This window comes from Phalaenopsis equestris, unplaced genomic scaffold (genome assembly GCF_001263595.1).
Source record: "Phalaenopsis equestris unplaced genomic scaffold, ASM126359v1 Scaffold001104, whole genome shotgun sequence".
Taxonomy (NCBI): Eukaryota; Viridiplantae; Streptophyta; class Magnoliopsida; order Asparagales; family Orchidaceae; genus Phalaenopsis; species Phalaenopsis equestris.
Genome location: NW_018165543.1, coordinates 86,564 through 96,187, shown reverse-complemented (window position 1 = coordinate 96,187; position 9,624 = coordinate 86,564).

Below are 9,624 nucleotides of genomic sequence, written 5' to 3'. Positions count from 1 at the left end.
TATATATTAATGATGGTGAGATTTACCAACACATTATTATCCAAGAAAATAATGTGCCCACTTCCATTTACGTGATTTTAATGTGAGGTTTTTTCATGTAAAAAATTCTCATGACCTAAAGAATGAAAATTAAAGGGGGTTTTCCATTCCCTAGGCTCATAGGCTCTATCATACCATCAAAGTGATGGAGCCATTACAAAAAAGTACAAGATTACTATAATCTTGAATAAACTAAGCCAAGGGAAAGGGCATTTGGAAAATCTCACATGAATCTATGGGAAACAAGAAATAGACTTCATATTCTATGGATTTCACTAAATTAACTTAAACTATAACTCTAAGATCTTCTTAGATGGGCCTTTTCTAAGAAAAGAATTAAACAAGGAGAAGATAATCTCACCACTGTGACTTTTATCATTGTGTGCTCTTTGCTTGTCCAAGTTCCTACTTGTGCAGAGATGTTGAATTTCCTCCAAGAAAACTACAACTCCTTTTTTATCTCACCTCAAAAATAATATGAAGTGGAAAAAGAAGAAGGTGAGATTTCTAAGAAAAGAATTAAACAAAGAGAAGATAATCTCACCACTGTGACTTTTACCATTGTGTGCTCTTTGCTTGTCCAAGTTCCTACTTGTGCAAAGATGTTGAATTTCCTCCAAGAAAACTACAACTCCTTTTTTATCTCACCTCAAAAATAATATGAAGTGGAAAAAGAAGAAGATGAGATTAAAAAGAGAAACAAGATGAGGAAGAAGCAAATGAAGATGAGGAAGAAGAGGAAGAAGATGAGTAAGGAGAGTTTTCTCTATCATTTTCTCTTTAAAAGATCTCGAAGACTTCTCTCCATACTCCTCCAAGGTTGAGCTCTCTTTTTATCCCTAAGTGATTCAAAATGGGCTAAAAAATAAAGTGGAATGGAGCTAAGATGTTATCCCAAGTTCAAGCTTCTTTTGACTATGGAAATCCTCGAAGTGGCCATGGTGAAATGGGTTTTAATCCACACGACATGTATGTAATTAGCCATTTGTTAAGGCGGGGGCTAAGAATATTTATATAGTACCATACCCCACATTTTCAGAGTCAATTCTGGCATTATGTGGGTTGTTTTGGTCAAGGCATTTCACAAAAATAAAAAATAGGAAGCAGAGTGGCTCTTAGGAGCCAAAAACTGGCACCTGGGCACCGACCCCTCTGGGTTCATACCCCTAGGTTCCAGTATGGCTTGCATGGTGCTGGTGTGTCAACCTCCATGCAAGGGCACTAGGCTAAACCCTAATTTGGGGAAATTAATTCATGATAGGGTTTTATGAATCTCTTTGACTATGGGAGGCTATCTATGAATGAAATACAATCCTTAAATAATAAAATGAACATAAAAAATGTACAACATAAAAAATTGATGCCAATGGGTGCACCAATCTCAAGCACAGGTGTGCTAGTTGAGACCCTAGTTCATGCCTAAACATTTTCCAAAGAGTTTTTATTGATGTATTGAGTTATGGGAAGCTTTGTATGAATATAATATGACACCATAACATTTAAATGAACATCGCACATATGCAACATAAAAAATTGATGCCAATAAAAGACAACAAACAAGTGTATTGAGTCACTAAGGCACAATGCACTTGTTGGAAGTAGACCATTTTCAATAAATTTGAGGTCAACTAGAATAACAAATTGATCAAGTAAAACAAAATGGTCTCCAACAAAAGCTGTCTTGATTATGGCTGAGAAACTGGCTAGTTAACCGAGGTGTACTGGCCATAAGTGATCCCCTTTTGATAGGTATCATCTAGCTGATCAAGATAATCCTATCAAACGATGAGAGTTTTCGACCACGTGAATGATATATCTTGGCTAAATAATGATTGACTAGAAAATTAAGGTGGTATACAATGAGAATGTTAGATTTACAAGGTAATATCAACCATATAAGTTGTTCTTTAACAAAGAACTCATTAAGGAGTCAATATGATTAATGTTGAGAGGAACACTAAAATTTAATTAAATGGCTAGGTGTCTAAGGTGTCCTAATTAAATTTATTGCTAGAAAAGCATAGTGATCTTGCAATATAAGTTATTTCTTTTAACAAAAATGAGCTATTTAATCTTGGTAATCTCATAAAAAAAAGCACTATCAACTAGGTGAACTATGTGATCGAGGTATCTCGATTGAATAATAATTGACTAAGTAATCAAGGTGATATTGATAATTGAGAAGGTTAGATTAACTTGGTAATATCAATCATGCCTTCTTAAGAAGAACTGGCAGGATGGTTTTTGTTAAAAAAAGCTATAAAAATTACTTAGGTAGCTAGTTAATCGAGGTGTCCTGACTAAATAGTTTGCTAGATAAGCGAGGTGGTCTATGAATATAAGATGCTTTAGTATGAATTCACAAGGTAGTCGAAAAGATTCTTATAGAGCAATGCATCAAGAATTAGTTAGGTGGTGTGGTGATTGCGGTATCAACTAAATAAGCAACGTGGGCTTACCAATACAACATGTCTTCAACAAGAAATAAGTTGATAATCAAGATGATTCCTATTGATTAAAGTGTCATACATTTGTCAAGTAGGTAGGTGATCAAGGCGTGTTGACTAAGTACGAGTTGGCTAAGTTAAGCAAGGTGTCTAGCCAAGGATGCTTTTAACAAGGCATTTAAAATTGACCTATTCAATAAAGTTACTTGAGGTTTGATAAGCGAGGTGGTCTAAACTTTTGTTCTTGATAATATAATTAAAATTTACCTAGTCAATCAGAATGTGAAAGAGGTAAGATAATCTAACCATAGGTTCTTGATAAGGTAATTAAAATTGTCCTACTTGATTAAAATATCAGACATTGAATAAGTAAGGTGGTCCCACCATTGGGTGTTTAACTTTACAGTATACTCAAGTATATCCGCTTGAAGATATCAACAATGTTCATTTATCATGGGTGTGATATCATTGATCCCGATCCTGCAAAAATGAGTAACTGAAAAGCATGTTAAGAGAAGCTTATGGCTCCTCTCATATTTATTAAATGTTAATCATTAACATTATTAAATGATTTCCTAGCAAACAAAAGTAATTACTAGATACAGCTCACACATAATTGAAATATGTCCAAAGACATTATATATTGATTAAAATGAGTCTTAAAATAGATAAAAACTTCGTAAACGAACTTTAATAAATTAATTAAAACATATTCTTAAGAGCAATTATTTTTAAAATATCTCCAATTGATAGAGGGCATTAAATGAGATCCATCTGCATTAATCAAAGAATATGCTCCTCATTCATAGATCTTTTCAATCACAAAAAATCATTCCCATATTGGCTCAAATTTCCCATACCTATGGAAGTGAGTCACAATGAGGCATAAAACCAATGCCAGGTCTCCAACGGTGAAAGTCCTTGGGCTTACCAACTTGTTGTGGGCTTTAGCCAAATGACCATAATATAGTTGTAGGTTCTATTGGGCTTGCAACCTAAGCCCGTCTAAGCTATCTAGCTCTTCCAACCTAAGTCAAACATTTTGATTGTTGTTAATCTTATTACTCACAACAACCTGCAACAAATGCAATTCTACTTTGAATGTAAGGACTGCTTCAGACCCAAAGGTTAATGCATACGGAAGAGAACAAGTGGGTGTATAATACAAAACATGATACGCCCACAAAATTTTTTAGTGCTTTTCATGCTATTTTTTCTTATTAGCCTAAATGTTTTTCTTAATAAGTCTTATCAAAGTTTTATTAAAAGCTTCAACCAAGCCATTTGCTCAAGGAAAATAGTTAGTGGAATGATGCTAATCAATTTGATAGTGTTGAGAAAATCTACTAATTTTGGTATTTTTAAAGGCCAAACCATTATCATAAATGATTCAAGTTGGCACACCAAATTAATACATGATATTATTTTCAAGTAAGTGTAGCACATTATCAGCCTTTGCTTCTCTTAAAGGGATGTCTCCCACCAATTTAGAAAAATAATTCGTCGCTGCAAGAATGAATTTTTCACTTTTAGAGGATGGAGGTTATATGATTTCAGTTCCCTGGGCCTCAAATGAGCATGATGCTACAATGAGATGTAATGCATTTTGGGTATGATGAAGTGCAGAGCTAAAATGTACTAATGACATCTTTTGGCATATTCCATGCAATCAAGGATCATAGAAGAACTATACAAGCCTTGCCTCATATTTTTTATTTCCATTTTTGGTTTGACTGGTGGGATCCACATATGCGTTCATGAACTTCAATTGTGAACTTTTGGGCTTCATTTCCCGTAATACAACACAACCATGTCTGATCAAATTAGCATCAATATAGTGTATCATTCATGATAGTAAACGAAGAGCTTTCTTTTAAACTTGAGCAACTAAGGAACGATCATCAGTGAGTCTTCCTTCCATCAAATATATGATATTAGCTTAATCTCAATCAACATAGAACTCATCAAAAGCTACAAGGATTATCCCTTTGGTACTTGAAGGCGTAACTTCTATGGAAGCAAAGTATGCTGATGATATGGCCCCTCCTATCTTGGATCGCTACTGTCATGGGGTCCCTTTTAGGACTTAATAACTCCATGACTAACTTAGTAATAGTAACAACCTTGCCATTAAGTGAATGGAATATTTTTATTAGTGTCCCACTAAGTATATGCTTCAACAATATTTTTATACTGTTATATGATAAAATAAAAGATCAGGTTTGAGAATCTTATAGGTTCTCATCACTTGGCCAATTACACGCTTTTAATTCTCGTACACTTTAATTTTATTTATGTTCATTTTGGATGACAACTTCCAATCATAGAGTTAAGGCTTCGTACTTTACCTTGTTATTGGTATGTGACACTGTCAAACTATATGAGTAATGATAAATATCTTACTTAGAGGATACAAAGATAAAACCAATCCCAGCTATTATTCTTTGGAGAGAAATAGATGGGTTTTCTTTTAATGAAGAATCTACATCAAAGTATAAATTCCTTTTTGGGGAATCAATAACTAGTATTTGTTTAGCTGAGAAATCATTATTAAGTGTTGAATCAACTGGGATTGGATGTGCTGCTAGAAATTCAACTAGAGCTTATCTCTTAATGGGTAACTGAGGAACATATGAAATATCAAATTTTATTAGAATCATAGCCCACTTAGCTAGTCATCCAACCAAAGCGGGACGAGTCATCAAATGTTGAAAGGGGTTTACCCTTGAATCATAGCCCACTCACATCTGTCTAAAGGAATATGGGTGACCAGGTTAAGTAGGAATGCTAAGGGACTCACATCCAACTTGAGAGCTAATCAGGGAGATCAAATTCAAAAGGACTGTAAGAGACTCACATTAAACTTAAGAATTGAGCAAAGAATAGATACCTATCTTCTTAAGACTTACAAAATGCTAAAAAAACTTACATTTGAATTAAGGAAAATTGGGATGAGTAGATCATGAAGGAATGCCAAGGGACTCACATGCAACTTAAGAGCTAGACTAGGAGATCATATTAGGAAGGAATGCCAAGGTACTCATATCCAATATAAGAATAGATAGAGAATAGGATCCATGTTTTCTTAGGGCTTACAGAAGGTCAAAAGGACATACATCCAACATAAGAAAAATAGAGATGGCTAGGTCAAGAAGGAACTATTTTAATTCCTTTTCTCTATTTGTTTTTGCTTGAAGTCGCTAACCTGTCTATTATCATATGATTTTCTTTTTTAAATAAATCTATAAATCTAACTTTTGGATCATATGAATGATATGGAGAATAGAGAAATCAAAAAATAAGGGATATACAACGAAGGTATAGAAACAAGAGAAAGAATGTTGAGAACTTTTAAAAAGTAAACTTCACATGAAAGCCCAAAAACGCAAGTCTTAAATGAGATCAGATAAAAAATGCTTTGAAACATATCCATGAAGAAGACCCTAGAAAAATAACCCACAACCAGAGTCAAGTGTGTTTGCTTGTTTTGGGGTCAAGAGTAACTCCCAAATGGAGGTAAGCCTTTTATTAATATATCTTGAAGGATGCCCAAGAGTGCTCTTGATTGAAGGAATCGTGCTTACACTTGTATGAATACCAGTAAAAGGATTTCACTAAGAAAGGTTGTCTCATAGAAGCCACACTATGCTTCAAAAGCCTAACTGGGTCATAAGGGTAGAGGTTGAATCACTATATCCCGAATGAGTGGCGGCCTATCCAAACTTGAGGCTTATGAGAGCACATCAACGAAGCGTCAAAGAGAGCGACAAGCCTCAAAGTTGGTAGCAAAGGAAGACAGAGTAATCCTAATCGAGTAGAGATAGTTTTCATCCCATGCTATTAGGGCCCTGAGTCTACCTCTTTATGAAGGTAGTTCCCAACACAACCAAAGATCCCTTATCAGTAATCTGTGAATTGTGTCACCCAGAGATCCCTAGTTAAAGAGAAGGAAACTCTAAATCCTATAACCTTATAAAGATAGAAAGTAGAGTTTAGAATTATACCTGCCAAAGTGGTGAGGAAGTTTTTGAAGTGGAAAGAGAAAGTGAGGTACGATTATAAAACTGAGTGCTCTCAAAAACCCTCTAGACGACCATCTAAGTCAAAATCTATGCTCATCTAGTATGGTTGGAGAAGTATAGGGGCTTCTCCTCGGAACATGAATAATGATGCAGTGAGATACACAAGTCCTAAGTGCATAGGCCTTATTAGTATGAGTTCGAATATATCCATTCTATGATACCTGTTTAAAATATGGCTCGAAGGCCATGTAGGAAAGTAAAAGCAATTTTGAAATTTCTGAATGCCTTACTCCTTAATTTTGATTAGTCTTAATCTTTAATTAAGATTATTGTAGAAAGTATAGAAATTTAATTTCTAGAGAGCCTACGTGGTATTCGCATGGTTCCCAAACAAACCATAAGCAAATAAATGCAAAAACAATTCAATCACACTACAAGAATGTAAAGTAAGCAAAATTAAAAGAATAAGAAATAATTGGTTGACGTTGGGTCAGTAAAATATACCATTAAAAAAAATGATAATGCAACACATATAGATAGCTGGTCCTAATTCTATACATAAATGATTTAGAACTAAGGTACTTGACATGTGCCTGCAGCTCTTGGTTCTCGTCACGTAGTCATGCCCTTCAGGTGCTCAAACTCATGCCCATACCTTATTTCTAATACATACCCTATCCTAGGGGACTCAAAATGTACATATCAGAAGTCAAAAAGACTTGACATGCAAAGCAACATGGTTAGCACAGGTTATAGGCATGCAACATAGTGAGTCATGCTCAATGGGAAGAGAACTTAACAACAACTGCAAGCAAATGGTTAGTATTAAATTATTTAAGCTCCTCCTTGTTGGACATGACCCCCTGTAAGAAAACTGCCCCTAAATACTAGCGCGCATGTCTCACACGTCAATAAACACAAAAGAAGCTACCGAGTCAGTTTAATATAGGGAGTCATGTCCAACAAGGAATCGCTTTTCGATGTCTTGGCTATAGCTCTCTGCTGGGGTGCTAAATATTAGTGCTGGTTTTCACATGTCTCCTTTATCGCGTCGTGACCAAGAGAGAGTCACTTAGCTAGCGAGCCAATTTCATTATTGAGACAATCGATAATGCACATGTGAACACAAAGTGGTTCTTTGAATCTTGATCACTTTTTCAGAGTTGGAGCGATCACATGAAGCTGCCAGGATCCATGAGTTCTTGAGGAAGCTTTTTCTGAATTATTGCACTATATTCTTCGCTTGGTGCAACTATTCTATAATCTTAAAATTTCCTTTTTTTTTAAATCTCTTTCATAAATTTAGCTTAACTTAGCATCTATTCCAAAGTTTCAACAAAAAGAATGTTGAATGTAAGGTGTTTAAATATCTCCAAAAAAATTGAAAATTATTGATCCTGTTTTTGCTGTCTAAGTCTCTGAGGAAAAGGAGGTGGTTGTCTTTCTAAATTAATTTAAATTGAAGAGACACGTTTTTCCACATCCTTAGGAACAATTTCTTCAGGTTTTCCATTTTCTTCAGTTTCTCTCTCAACTTCAATCTCTTTCTGAATTTCAACATTTAATTCCTTTCCACTCTTGAGTTGGAAAACTTTAACTTGCTCTTGTTCTTTGTTTTTGTATTTTGGATTTATTTCAATATTACTAGGATGTGTCCCCTCAGGCCTATTGCTAAGTGCATTAGCGATTTGCCCAGTTGATTCTCAATATTTCTAATTGCAACACCCTGACTTTGTAATTGATTACCCACCTGTAACACCACTTCTTCTATGGACAATTTCTTTTCCTTAATTTGTTGGTTATTAATGCTTAAAGGAAAAGAAGTTCTATAATTAGTATTTCCTTAGTTGTTTCAATTTCTCAATGCGTTCGCTTGATTATTCCCCCATTGCTGATTTCCACCACCAGAGTTATTATTGCAGTTAAAGTTAAGGTGGTTTTTCAACCTAGGTTGTAATAATTAGAATATGGGTTATTTAGTCTATTGTTAATTACATTTAAAGTCTCTAATGATGGTTGAGAATCAATCATTTGTCCTAATAATATTTCTTCAATCATATGAGGAGTTTGAGAAAAAGTTCATACCAAATTGGTCTATCTTGCTGGATAGTGCAGTTCCTTGAGATGCCATAATAGAATAAGTGAATACTGGCTACTTTCTTAGGATTTGCCCTTTAAGAGGGTCATTGAAAATTGTTTGTATTCATCCCTTCAATTAAGGCATAAGCTTCATCAAATGGTTTTGACATTAATGAATCTATAGCTGCAACATCTAAAATAGATCTAAGGGATCCTACTAACCCATTATAAAATATTTGAATAATTAACTAGTCTAGTAAGGTATGATGTGGACACTTTTTGAGGAGTTCTGTAAATCTTTCCTAAGCTTCATATATTGACTCACTTTCATATTGAGTAAACGAAGTAATTTCATTTATAAGCTTAACAGTTTTTTAAAGTGGAAAATATTTAGCTAAGAATTTCTGTGCTAAATCTCCCTACGTTCTAATAGATCCAGGTGCTAAAGAGTTTAACTACATCCTAGTTTTATCCTTAAAGAAAAAGGAAAAGGTCTAAGCCTAGCGACATTGTTTGACACGCCATCATACTTAAATGTAACACATAGTTCTAAAAAACCTGTAAGGTGTAAATTTGGATCCTCAGATGGTGTTCCCCCAAACTGATTGTTTTGTATTATTTGGATAATAACAGGTTTAAGTTCAAATAAATTAGCTGCTATAACAAAGATTTGTATGTTTAAGTGAATTTCATCTATTGTAGGGTTTGTATATTCCCTTAAAGCTCTTTGTACATGGGTGATGTTCATTTTCAACAGTTTGAATATCAATATTATTATGTGATGTGTTAGTCATTTCTTGCAAATTGTGAAGTTCTTTTTATTTTTTGATTTTTATAATCGTTCATTCTAACTTAAAATCGTAAGGTACTAAGCCATCAGATCCTGAACTACACATGCAAAATGTGAAAGTTCAAAAAATAAAATAGAACACTAAAAAAACAAAATACTTTTTTTCTACAAATTTTTTATTTTTAAAATTTTTTAATTTTAAAGATATTTTTTAAATAGTTTTAACAACACTATAGTTTTTCTAAAA